The sequence below is a fragment of the Fukomys damarensis genome, unplaced genomic scaffold (genome assembly GCF_012274545.1).
Source record: "Fukomys damarensis isolate Sample0158 unplaced genomic scaffold, DMR_v1.0_HiC HiC_scaffold_11, whole genome shotgun sequence".
Taxonomy (NCBI): Eukaryota; Metazoa; Chordata; class Mammalia; order Rodentia; family Bathyergidae; genus Fukomys; species Fukomys damarensis.
The window spans coordinates 2,335,342-2,349,096 of record NW_022900923.1 but is presented as its reverse complement, the minus strand read 5'-3'; positions in this window follow the sequence as shown (position 1 = coordinate 2,349,096).

Below are 13,755 nucleotides of genomic sequence, written 5' to 3'. Positions count from 1 at the left end.
TTTTCTAGTGAAAAAAAAAAAAAAGTGTTCTGTATGGGTGGGAGGGAGGGATGTGTTCTAAATTTAGTTGGCAAGATGTCATTATGACCAGAGAATTTCATTTTTTATAGGCATGCCTGTCATTGAAATACTTTTCAAAAAGTAGACTTTGTGCTTCTTTCAGGGTAGAAACTGATGTTTTATGTCTTCTCCTCCTAGCCAATTCTTCTGTTTTGTGGCAAGGAATTTTACTTCAGTATTTTTTATGATCTACAAATGAAATCTTGATATTCACTTTATATTTCCATTTTATATGTTCGTGACAGCATAAATATTCTTTGAAGACTTAGAAGAATTTTAAATATGTTTGCATAAATAAATACCAGTTTACATTCACTGGCTATGTGATATCAGGATTTCCTTGGCTTCTGTGGAAATACTATTTGCTATGACATCCCTTATATTAAATCAATTATTCTGTAGAAACTGGGGCACAGCTTTTTATTTACTAAATAAAACTAAGAGGAAATAAATTCCGGAACCGTGACCTGTAAGGTAGAATTTTATTTGAAACCCACAAGGCTTTCTTATGAGGTGATATTCACCCTAAGTATCCTTTCACAATTTGAACAACAAAAATAATGTGATGAATGAGGTATATCAGTTTATTGTAAATAAATGATTTGTCAGCCTATGTAAAGTAATCAAGATCCTCTCTGCCTTCATTGTTAAAATACCTGTTGAGCACCTGCTGGGTCTCAGTATACATAAAAAATAGTAAGAGATGGCTCCTGCCTCGCCAAGACATTGGTCCATTTGGGAAGACAAGATGCAAACACATGCACGCCGAGAAAAAAAAATGGAGACAGTGGGAGTCTCAAACACAGACAGTGGATACTGTAAGCTCACAAAGCAGTGCGCCCCATACAGGACCCAGAAAAGAAAGCCAAGAGGCAGAGCAGAGAAGACCCTCCTCATGGAAGGAACGTGAGGAAAGACTCAGGAAGTGACAGCTGTAATGTGCCTGTAGGGAGGGACTGTGTGCCCTAGGAGTGGCAGATCCCGTAGGCTGGGCAACAGAGGGTCATACGGAGCACAAGTCAGCAGCTTCAGCTTCGGCTTCATCTGGATTTAGAGGGGAGCAAAGAGACTTCTTAAAGCCAAGAAAGAGCCTAGCACACTTGTGCTAAACAATTGTAATTTTCTTTTGCTTCGCAAGGTTGTTGAGTGCAAATATACTTAAGATTTTTGTGAAAACAGCAGTAAAATGAAAAATCTAGATCTAATAGTAATGTATAGGCAAGCTTGAAGACTACAGCCAGGAAGATCTTTGCAGAAGTTATTAACGTAAAGCACCTTAGCCCAGATGGAGGTCGTTTGCACAAGTTGGAAAAGGGTACATTTGAGAAGCATTTGAAAAGATGAATCTGGGCATCTGAAATGAATAGACACAGCTCAGATGAAGACATAAAAACAGCAAGTAAATACATGAAAAAGTGTTCAGCCTCACTGGCCACTCAAGAAATGCACATGAAAACACTGAGATTCCATCTCGTGCCAGAAACAATGACTACCATCAAGAAGCCAACCAAAAACAAATGTTGGCGAGGCAGTAGGGGAAAAAGAACCCTGCTCCACTATTGGTGGGAGTGTACATTGTACAGACACTGCAGAAATCAGGAGATTCCTCAAAAAACTGAAACTAGAAATTTCACTTGACCAGCTATTCCCCTGCTAGGTACCTTCCCAAAAGAGTGAAAGACATACAACAGTGATATATGCACACCCATAGTTATAGCAGCACAATTTATTGTAGCTAAGTCCTATGAACAGTCCATATGCCATCAATAAATGGATGGATAAAAAAGAAAGTGTGGTGTTTATACAATGAAGTATAATCTGCCATGAAGAAGGGTAAACTTGAGACACTTGTAGGTAAATGGATGAATCTTGAGACCATAATTTTAAGAGAGGCAAATCACATACCCAAGTTTATAGCATTGTTTCTCTCATGTGAGAAACCAAAAGGGAAAATAAAGAGCAATCAATATTGGGAAGTAGGAGGACTTGTCCAAATGGGAAGTAGAATGAGGAAGGGGAAAAGAGGGAAAGGGGACTTTTAAAAAAGAACGAAGGGAAAATGGAAACTAAACTTTTGTATATGGGGAGAGGAAGGAGTGTTGAAAAGAGGGGAGGTGAATGAGAAAAAAAGTAAAATATGTACAAATTCCTATGATGAATATGATCATTATGTACGGCAAATGTACTAATAAAGATATTTTTAAAAGAATCCACATAGACAAAACAAAACAAAATGAATCAACAGAATATCATGTGTAGGGGCTGGGGGTTTAGCTCAGTGGTTCTGCCACCTGCTTTGCAAGTGCAAGGTCCTGAGTTCGATTCCCAGTACCAAAAGAAAAAAAAAAGTCATGAGTAGGATCTGTGGACTGGGAGATGAGAGGCATTTCCACACATGACTACATTTCCATGTGAAGATAGTCACCCAGCTTCATCTAATAATGAGTATCAGACCGAACCTTCCAGCTAAGACAATGAAAGAACGGGCAAAATATGCGAAGAGCTCCATACAAGGTCACCAGAATGAGAAGGTCCTCCAGACTTTAGACTCAAGTCCACAAAAGACATTGGTCCCTCGGAAGAACGACTGGAATTGGGCCCTGCCAGCGGCCCCGCTCTCTGTCGTGAGAGAATGTCCAGCCTGTGGCAGGGGAGGAAACCCCAGAGGAGACTGCATGCTCCCTAGTCAAGACGTCAGAACTCAGGGACCAGGGAGGCTAAGACAGAGTCTGCAGGGCAGAGCCCTGGAGGGGAGGGCACGCAGGGTGAGCACACGAGTGTGCAAACTATCCAGGCCAGGGGAGGAACCATCTGGTGGCATGAGAGGAAGCGATCCCTGAGCCTTGTGCAAGAGCAGTGCCTGCTTCCCCAGCCATCCAGAAAACTGCACAGCCATGGGATCAGTCAATGAGAAGAGAACCACAAAGAGCCTGCCCTGATGGTCCTGGACTTCAAACTGCTTAACAAAGCAGGATCCCGAAGCATAAATGTTTCTAGGTAACTGAATAACCCAAAACAACAACAACAACAAAAATTGGAGTTTTCTTTCTTTGTTTTCATCTTTCTTATTATTTTTAAAATATTTTGTATTTGTTCTTTTGATACCCTTGTTCATTCTATTAATTTATTTTTACTCCTTAACAGAGTTCTTTATTTTGTTTCTCTCTTCTTTCCCATCTTCCATTGCTTAACTTTTCAAATATTTCTTTCACTCTCCCATTCCCCACCCCATCTATCTTTACTAGTATAATCATTAAGTTTTATTAATCTTTGTATAGCTAACTCTATGTTATTACTGTTGAATTACTTTTTATTGTTAGTGGAGGCACAGTGGTACGTCTGTTCACAAATGTTCGCAAACCAAACTGTTTGCAAACAGAATAATTTTTTTTGCCTTTGTTTGCAAACTCTGCATCAGGTGAAAAAAAGGAGCAAAGCCATCTTTCCCACACAAACACAAACATAGCTGTCTTTTCCAAAATTGTAGAAAAAACTAAGTTCATGAGCCAAGGTACCACTGTATACTTGTCACAATTAGGAGATACTTCCATAGTTCAATATTTGGTCTTAATGTTTATACTATAATTGTACATCTCTTTTCTGTGGTTAAGAGTGATACATTATTTGTTCTTATGGGATGTAAATATACAGTTTGCCTTTGATGCAATTATTGTTGCTGAGTTATTTGCCATTGCCAGTGTGGCAACTATTAATAGGTCCTCTCTATCTGTCAATATCCAGATTGCCTTTGTATCATTAACAATACTCAGTTCATTCCCAGAGATCAGGGTGCTGGGCTGATTACACTGCATCCTCTACTCCTAAAGATGGGGCAGAGGCAAAGACCTATAGTTAGCCATGCCTGGAGTGCATCACTGAAAAACAGACAATAACTAAAGAGATTTGCCATTTGAGTAACAAGTCTCCACTGTAAGCACCCACAAATTTCAGCACAAAACAAAGCAAATAATAGAAACATGAGAAGGTAACAAGATGACTCCAAAACCCCCAGCCAGTTAAAGCTGAAGCATAGGACATCAAGGAGGAGGAAATCAAAAGCCACAGAGTGAAGTTATTCAAAAGGATAACCAATTTTTTTAAAAAATCAAGAATGCTCTGGGTGAACTCAAAAAAGATAAAACTGAACAGATACTGAACTTAATAAAAATGTTTAGTGAGTATACAGAAGGCACTAATAAAAAGCTAGATGAACTAAATAAAATGATACAAAGCCTGAATAACCAGTTTAGCAAAGAATTAGAGCTCATGAAAAGGTAAAAAAAACAAATCCAGGTGATTAAAAATTCTATTGAAAGTACAGGAAGCAAGAGTGACTAATATGAGGACAGAGTGTACATATATCAAAATACTGTGTTGTATACTATAATGTTATAAGTTTTTACTTTTCATTTAAAAATCAAAGCAAAAACGAAATCACACAAGAAAAAAATACCCCAAAGAAAGGGGAAAAAAGGCAGAAAAAGAAAAGGAACACAAGAACAGATGAGAAAATAGAAAATAAGGAGTTTTAAACCCAAGTATATCAAAATTGCATTACATGTTAATAGACTAAAAGCCCCAAAGGAAAGCCTGCAACTGTCAGATTAGATTTTTAAAAAATAAGATCCAACGATAAGCTGCCTACAAGAAACCCATCATTAATAGAAAGACACACGTGCAAAGTAAAAGGATCAAAGAACAGTGAGTTGCCTGATCTGGAGGCAAAATAATGTTTGCTTTAAGCTTAAAACCCTGAAGACAGAGGATCAAGACCATCGGCTGTCCTCTCACCACTGCTTGTGCAACTGGCTTGCTGGGACAGGGCTAGGATGAGAAATTGGAAACTACACAGAAGACTGGGAGCTGGGTTAGAGGTTGCATCTCAAGGCAGTTTGGATGTTCAAAGAGGTGATGGCAGTAGCTTCACAACATGATGAGTAACAGAAATAAAAAAATATTTAATGATGGTCCAGTGGTGGTTCTTGAGGAGCACCAGTAAATGCACAGATGTTTTCAACTGTGAGAATCAAATAGCCTGGATCTATGGTTTTGGAAACATTAAAAGTGAATTCTCTTGATTTGTTTTATGAATATGTAATTTAGTATTTTTGCCTAATTAATATTGTAGCAATAATTTATTGCCAAATATTAGGTTATACATTTACATAGAAATTTATCTACATAGCATTTAAAAAACTTTTAAAAGCTAGAAGTGTTGATTTTTCTCATCCATCTCATTGCTCTGGAATACAATTTGTGTTTTCTGTATGCAGAATGGAATAACTACACATTTTGGTGAGGATATGGCATGATGTGTGTGAAAGAGGAGGATATGTGATGGAGATGAATTTTCTGGAGAAATACACCTTTAAAAATGTCCAGCCAGTTGTGGTGGCTTAGACTTGATCCCAGCATACAGAAGGCTGAGTCAAGAGGATCCCCCAAATTCCAGGCCTTCCTGGGCTACAAGTGAGCTCAAGGTCACCTTGAACTACATAACAAGACCCTGTGTTAAAAAAATAATTCACAACTAGTTCTTCAAGGCTCTGGGGACACTTTATTTAATATTACAAGTCCAAAGCCAGGCATGGCAGCTCATGTCTGTACTCCTAGCACACAGGAGGCAGAGACAGGAGGATCACCATGAGTTTGAGGCCAGCCTGAGTTACATAATGAATTCAGGTTCAGCCTGAACTACAAAGTGAGACGCTGTATCAACAAAACACACACACACACAAATATACACAAGTTTATAAAAGCATTGTTAGGTATAGGATGTTGCATGTATATTATCTTCTGTCTCTTACATGCTTTCTACCTAGATAACAGGAGCTCTCATTTTATGTAGACATGTTCTGTAAAGTTTTCCAGTAATTAACTGCTCGCCCAACTTGCACTCAGTGGTGTGATGCTAATGCATTTGAAATTTATATAATGCTTAGGGAAGTAGTATTTTAATCTTGATCTTTTCTAAGAAAAAAACAACTTTGAAAATTAAAATAGGCAGCTAAAAATAGCTGCCTTCTGGGGAACAGTAGTCTTAGTTTATCTCTAGGTGAGTCATATTTTAATTTAGATGGTGGCACATAAGTAGTAAAACGCGAGTAAACAGCAGAAAATGTCACCTCCTGAATGTTTACGAGGGATCTTGTTTTAAACTCGTTCATAACATCTGTTTACACATCAACAAAGCCACGTTCTTCACGGAGTCACAAAATGCTAACGTTACTGATGTGAAATCTGAGTTAGGCTGAAATGACTTTTGCTTTCTCTGTGCCTCAGGAATTATTCTACGGGCAGCACTCTCAAATTAGGTACCACTGTGCCTGCTGCAGATGATTTCAACTCCAACAGTAACTACATAGATTATTATTATCCACGTCTGGATAAACTGATTAAAGAACCAGCCTAAGAACCCAAGTTTGCAGCTTAAGGAATGAGCTTTCGTCACACTGACTCCAGCACACTTTCTGCACATCCGAGGAAGGGACCCTGTGCCAACCTGCGACCTGGCCGCTCAGCAGGGGGAGACCACGCCCTTCCTGGCCACGCTCACACCGGCCGGTCTGGGGCTGGAGGTGGGGGCAGCCCTGTTCATGCGCCAGTTTCCGGTCTTTCTGAAGCTATCATCTTTTGAGTTCACCTTCCATGTTTTAATTTTGCCACATGTTCAGCTGAAATCTGCATATGCTTCTCATGATGTTGATTGATAATAATAGCAAGAAAAGAAAGGAGGAGGGTTATGAAGGTATTTTCGTGAATTCATGCTAATTGCTAATAATCACCTTTTATTTTCCCTCCAGAGAGCTTAGCTTCTAAGCCACATGGAGATTCTCCAACACTCAGTGTTATCTTGTTTTGCAGCCTCTTGTCCTTCCTCTCATTGCCTCAGATCCTCAAAGGACACTGCAAGCAATTTAGAAATTCCACTCTTTGAGCTGCTTCTGCGCCCTCCAATGTTACTGTTCCAGCCACGACCTGTGCAACAACTCAGAAAAGTAAGAAAAGTACTCTATGTGCTGCCCCGTTTCTTTTCTTATGAAAGTGACACATGTTCAGTGAAAGTGTAGAAGCCAAAAGGGGAACAAAAAGCAACTGAGCCATCTCACCACCCAGAGCCCACCACCCGTGTTGTGGTGTGGGTGCTGCAGCCCAGGCTGCCAGGGCCTGTGTGTGCTCGGGAGGTGGATGACCCGGGCGTCAGGGAGGTATGGGCAGTGCCGGCACAGTTTCCTGGGGAGAGACCCCTGGGCAGCAGAGCAGAGGGAAGAGGGCAGCACAGCTTCCTGGGGAGAGGGGCTGGGAGAGCCCAGAGCCCCTCTCGTCTCTGAAGAAAATGTACACAGAGCCGATGTGCACACGAAAGGCCTCCGGGGGTCACTGGCCATGAAGGAAATGGAAATCAAAACCACCTTCTGCCCACTAGGCTGATTATGTCACAAACAGGAGGTGACACGAGGGGCAAGGCCTGGAGGAAATTGGAACCCTGTGAGTCGCTGATGGCCGGGTAAAACTGGTGCAGCCTTCTCGGAAAGTGTGGAGGTCCTCGGGGACAGAGACACAGCAGCTCCTGGCCATTGAGCAATGCGACATTGTGTCACCAAAGAATGGGCACAGAGACTCAAGTAGACACTTGTGAGTCCCTGTTGGTAGCATGTGTACACAGGTCCGAATGCAGGGTGGGCCCCGTGTTCACTGCCTGATGGATGGAGAAGCAAAACGGGGTATAAACATGTAGTGAGCTATGATTCAGCCTTAGAAGGAAAGGAAACTCTGACCTATACTAACTGCCTCACAGATGAGCCCTGGGAAGCTGTGCTGAGTCACAAAAGGACAAAGCCTGTGCAATTCCACACACGTGTGCTCCTAGAGCACGTAACTTCTTAGAGACAGAAAGTAGATGGTGGTTGCCAGGGGCTGGGAAGAAGGAACGGGGGCAGTGTTTAATGGGCGTTATGCTCCACTTTGCACAATGAAGGGTTCTGCAGATGGGTTGCTCAGCAAGGTGAATATGAGCTGGGCGGCACTTAAGAACGGTGAGGAGGGGAAGCTATGAGGTGTGCGAGGGGCACAGTGAAGAGAAGAGTAAACAACAGTGACAAGAGGGGAGGACAGCCTGTCTCAGCATCCTGCCAGGCCACTGCAGGGCTGTCCCCAGCACCACCCTGGACACCCACCCACCCACAAGTGCTGTGTTCTTTGGGCACCTGGCTGTGGGAAGTTCCTTCCATCAAGTTTAAGCAAAAGCTCACACATCAATCAAAGGTCCTGATTGGTGTCGGATAGTCCTTGGCACTTATTCAGTGGAACTGGTTCCAGCCCTAAGAGGCACAAGACAGCTACTTCCTGTCTTTGCCAGAGAGAGCCACTAGAGGGCAGAGAGCACCTGCCACCTGTCTGCCCTGAGGAGCCTTCTGGGAGAGTGCTTGGTCAGCAAGGCACTGAGAGCCTGTTGTAGTCAGGGTTTGAAAGGGAATAGACTTAATACAGAACACATAATTTATAGGATTGTTGTATAATAGTCAGCTGAAAAGTCAAATGCAGAGGAGCGCAAGAGATCTGTCCACACACTAGAGACCCAAAGAATTCTGGATGCCACAGCCATATCCCATACAAGTCTGGCTGAAGGTCTACAGTCCAAGGCAGTGCCCTCCACAAGTTCAGCCAGAGGCCTGGAGCCCACAGCAATGTCTCTTACAAGTCCGTGTTGAGGATACGCACCGGGAAGGCTCAAGGCCAGTGGTGGAAGCTAGGAAGTCTGTGCCGGGGGGAGAAGGGTCTGCACCACCAGGCTGAGGGATCTGCACTGCAGCCAGGAGACAATGCTCAAGGTGAAGACCAGAGCTCCGCCGAGAACAGCAGCCATTTCCAGAGACAGTGAGGACCCGAGCTCCTCTGACAATGAGAACAGCTGGGTTCGGCAAGCTTCTCCAGGGAAATCACAGCCCTCCATCTTCCCCTCCAGGTCCCCTTCTATGCCATTGGCAGCTGTCCTCAGGCGGGTCCTCCACGCCCAGACCAGGCTGACTCATGCATCTGGGCCCTCCAGGTGACCACTGGTTCATCCGCCAGAGCCCAGCTCCTTTCTTCTGCCTACTCATGGGCCTGAGGCTCATATCCTTCCCTGCTCCACCTGGATTCGGTTTTCTTTGATTGACTGTGAAGGCATCCCAGCCTGTACCCCTGTCCCACGTGAACACTGTCCCAGATCCTCTGTGCACCTTCTCTACACTAGCCCGCGTCCAGTGGGGACAAAATAGCACTTGGGGAAATTAAAGTAACATCGAAGCAAAGATTCTTTTGCGACCTTACATTTTCTCATGTACTGGGATGAACGCTCGCTTCTCGACCTTTTGGCCACATCAAGTGTGGGAACTGATGAATGGCGGCTTTTTGGCATCACACGTTGTTCAATTATTTGTAGCCATTGGCTCTGTTTGGGTGATCAAAATATCACTATTTAGGCAAAAGATTTGGCTCCTGCCTCCCTGACAGAATTTTGACAAGTTTTCTTTGTTCTTCCTTTTTGGCAACAAAATACACCAGGCCTGTTTTGTACAACCTTGGTCCCCAGAATGCAACTGGCCAATTTTCCAAGTCCCGGTTCCCTTCAGGGGATGCTATTAGGGTCCCAACCTCTACAAGGTGCTTGATGGCCATGTTCCACATTTATTGGTCAGTAAGTTGATCTAGCATCCATCGTATGAAAGCTGTGTGCCTGTGTGCATGCACTCCAGCAGACACATGGGGACATTTGTACCCTAGAGCATAGAATAACACAAGAAATAGAATCCTAAGGGCAGAGAATACTGACAACGTCCAAGCTTTCAGGTTGTGTCAGTAAGGTTATGTTAGCTTATAAGGCTGTAACTCTGACCTTGTTTTTCTGCACATATTTCTATTACCATTCTTTTTCTTTTTCGGGTACCGATGATTAACTCAGGACCTTGCACTTTCAAGGCAGGTGTGGCACCACTGAGTGAAATCTCCGGCCCTCTAATAGCATCATAAGGACAGCTAGCACAGTGGTTTTCTAATCAATGGTTTTGGCAGAAATCCAACCAACCAAGATACAATTGTATCCACTCATCCTTGTGGTGCTATATTGGAAACATTGGCTCTTAGGGTTTAAACTGGAAACCTCTGTTTCAGAGGACTCAGTCTGATGGTATTGCAGACAGGAATGTGCACCAGCAAAGGAAAGGCAGATCCTCCCCCTGCAGAGCCCTGGCACTTCAGGGCTCAGGGAAACAAGCTTGTGAGGATGAGAAGCCAGCAAGTGTTTACTTACAGTACAGGCTGAATAGGAATCTGGAAAAGCATCACACATGCTTGTAATCCCAATGCTCTGGGAGGCTGAGGCAGGAGGATAGAAGTTCAAGTCCAGCATGGGAGATTTAGTAACTTAGCAAGAGACTCTGTCTCAAATAAATAAATAAATGGCTCAGGGTGTAGCTCAGTGCAGAGGCCCTGGGTTCAACCAACCCTCAGTACAAAAAGAAAGGATGGAAGCAAAGAAGGGAGGGAGGGAAAAAGCCAGCTCTGGACAGTGCGCCCTCTCCAGGCCATGGCCCCAGTCCTCCTGGGTGCAGCAGGGGAGCTCTGGCAGTGCCCTGGGCATCTCCGCCCCACTTGGGACCACGTGGACCCAAAACATTCTTCAGATTCCACCGCAAACAGCTCTGGGAGGTTTGCAGAAAATTCACTTGTGACACCCTTTGGTGCAACCTTAGGTTACACCCTGTTTCCTGAAGTCCTCACCCTTCTCTTGGTGCAGAAACACAACCCAGTAGGTAGAAAAGAGACTTACCTTGATCTCACCACTCAGGAGGCTAAGGCAGGAGGTTGGCAAGTTCAAGGCCGGCCTGGGCGACTTAGTGACTTACTGAGACTCTGTCTCAAAATCTAAAAAGATGAAAGAATGGGGTTGTAGCTCAGTGGGAAGCCCTGGGTTCAACCCCCCGCGTTGAGGTGTGTGTGTGTCTGTGTGTGTGTGTGCATGCGCTGCACTTGGAATTCTATGTTCTAGAGAACCTGCATAATTCCCATAGTCAGGTATTAAAAAAAAAAAAAAACCTTAAATACAAAGGTCAAATGCATCCTATCAGGCCATTCATTTTGATTACTATTTTAACCCGAAGCTATTTACTATAGGGGGCCTCAAATTTTTAAAGAATCATTTTAACTAAGAAAGGTAGTAGTTTACTATCTTCCTTCTTAGCACTCAAATCTGAGCCCTGGGATGGCCATGTGGCTCAGTGGGACAGCACTTTACTGCATGTGTAAAGCCCTGGGTTCCATCACCAGCACCTGCAACAGCTGGAATTCAGCACACACACACACACACACACACACACACACACACACACACACACACACACACACACACACACACACACACACACACACACACACACACACACACACACACACACACACACACACACACACACACACACACACACACACACACCATACACTCACCCTCCTAAGTTTCAGTCTTTGAAAAGCTAAACCTGTTATCCTCATCTGTTTTGTGGTTTATAACTGGTTCTTGTCAACTCCAAAGATACATTTATTCTTGAGTCTAAATCTACCCTGTAAAAATAAACTGGCCAGGTGTGGTGGCACACACACGTAATCCCCACACTCAGGAGGCTGAGGCAGGAGGACTGCCATGAGTTTGAGGCCAGCATGAACTGCATAGCAGCCCTGTTTCAAAAAAACAAAACAATAAAAATTTTAAACAACTTTAAGTCATATAGCTTCAAAGATACGTTTCTTTTTGGGTCTAAATCTAACAATAAAAATAAACTAATAATTTTAAATAGCTTTAATTCATAAATCTCAAGTCTGTATAAATTACCTCTTCCTCTTTCTAAGTCCATGCACACAAAGGTCCTGGAAATCCTTTTTCCTGTGTACCAGCTCTGTCCTGGCTGCCATGATGTCCAGAATCATTCAAAACATTTCTCTCTCGTGGTCATTTCGACTTTGGGGAAGAGCCAGCCTGGTAAGTAAGGAGGATGAGGACGCAATGTCCACCCTGCGTTGTGAGGGAGACGTGTGTCTGGGGGGAGGGTTTGGGGCGGTCCATGGTGTCTTTTACTGTAATAAACTTTTAAACACACTCCCCTCACTTGTGGTCACCCCTGTATGAGGCCTGGCTAGTCTGGGGGTCCCCACAGCCCACAGCCCGGGCAGCCCCTCTGCAGGCCTCCCTGGGTCTGGCATGGCCAGCGCTGTCCCTCACCAGACCCTGTCCCCACAATGCCCCAGGAAGCCCCACGGGTGTCGTGACATCAGAAGAGCATAACTCGGCCCCCACACTGTGTCCCCTCCTCCTGGGACCCTGCGTGTCCCTGGACCCCCTACTCCCCAGGCGCGGGTGCATGGGCTCATCCTCCTGAGAGCGGCACCGCCTCGTTCCCAGCGGCAAACCTGGGCACCTGGAGGTGGACCACAGCGCTGTGCGGACTGGGGCGCGGGGAGCACGGGGCGGAAGGCAGTGGCCCCGGGACAAAGGGCCCCGCGGAAGGCGCTTCAGGGCTGGGCCAAGCGCTGCAGAGCTGCAGGGGCCCGAGTCGCCAGGCGAAAGCAGAAAGACTAAGGCTGCCTCACTTTCCCCAGGAGGAGGGAAGACTGAAGTCAGACTCAGTGCTCGCGTGGACGGAACCCGGACCCACGGTCTGCACCGTCCAGGCTAGAGGGGAGGCACAAATCGTAGTGGCTGCTTTCGCGCGAGTGCAGACCCAGGATTTCTGCTCTCCTTGACTGTCAACTTCGGCTGTGGGCTATGCGTTGGCCACACTGCTTTCCAACCGGCTGGAGCTGCCTGTACTTAACTTAGGCTTTTTTCGCAATTTTAACAAGCAATACTTGACTTTCTTTTTGTGTCTTCAACTATGGAACAAAATGAAGCAATTCTTACAAGTATAGTAAATTAAACAGATTTTCGTATCACTGTCACCTTACAATGAATTATGCATGTGAAAGTATACTTTATATATAAATGTTGTATGTGTATTTATAATAGTGAGTATAATTTAAATCCTTTATCACACGACAATTATAACGCCACCTGAGAAACGTCCTGGCCACAATTTGAGCACTTCCTGTAATTACAGAGGCCAAAGGTAACTGGCATTAATCCCGTGATGTCTCAATAAATTAGTATTAAAATATTTATACAAGTTTTTCTTTTCCTGGTGTATACATTTTCTGGTGGACTCTATTTTATGTATTTTTACAACATAACCAAACCCTTAAACATCACAAATTTCAATGCTGAACTAATTATAACATTAATAATGTATATTATGTTTAACTCGATATTTCCCCAAATCCAGAAACATTTACCCACATTAAAAAAGCAAAACAACAAAAGGCACACGATGGATCCTGTAGATCCAGCTGCTCAGGAGGCTGAGGCAGGAGGATCCCTGGCTCCCAGGAGTTGGAGGCCAGCATGAGCAACACAGCAAGACCTTTCTCAAAAACAACAGAGACAAAAACAGGACAGGACCAGCCGCCCGGCTTAGTCTCAGCGTGCAGCGGATGCCTGGCTCCGAGTGGGATTCCGAAAACCCTGGGTCTCGCCGCGCACCGGAACCGCCCTGCTCCCGGCCTTGCTCCGCGTTTCCCCTGCGTCTCTGGCCTTCCTCGGGGCCCAGGATCGACTGTGGGACCCGGGGT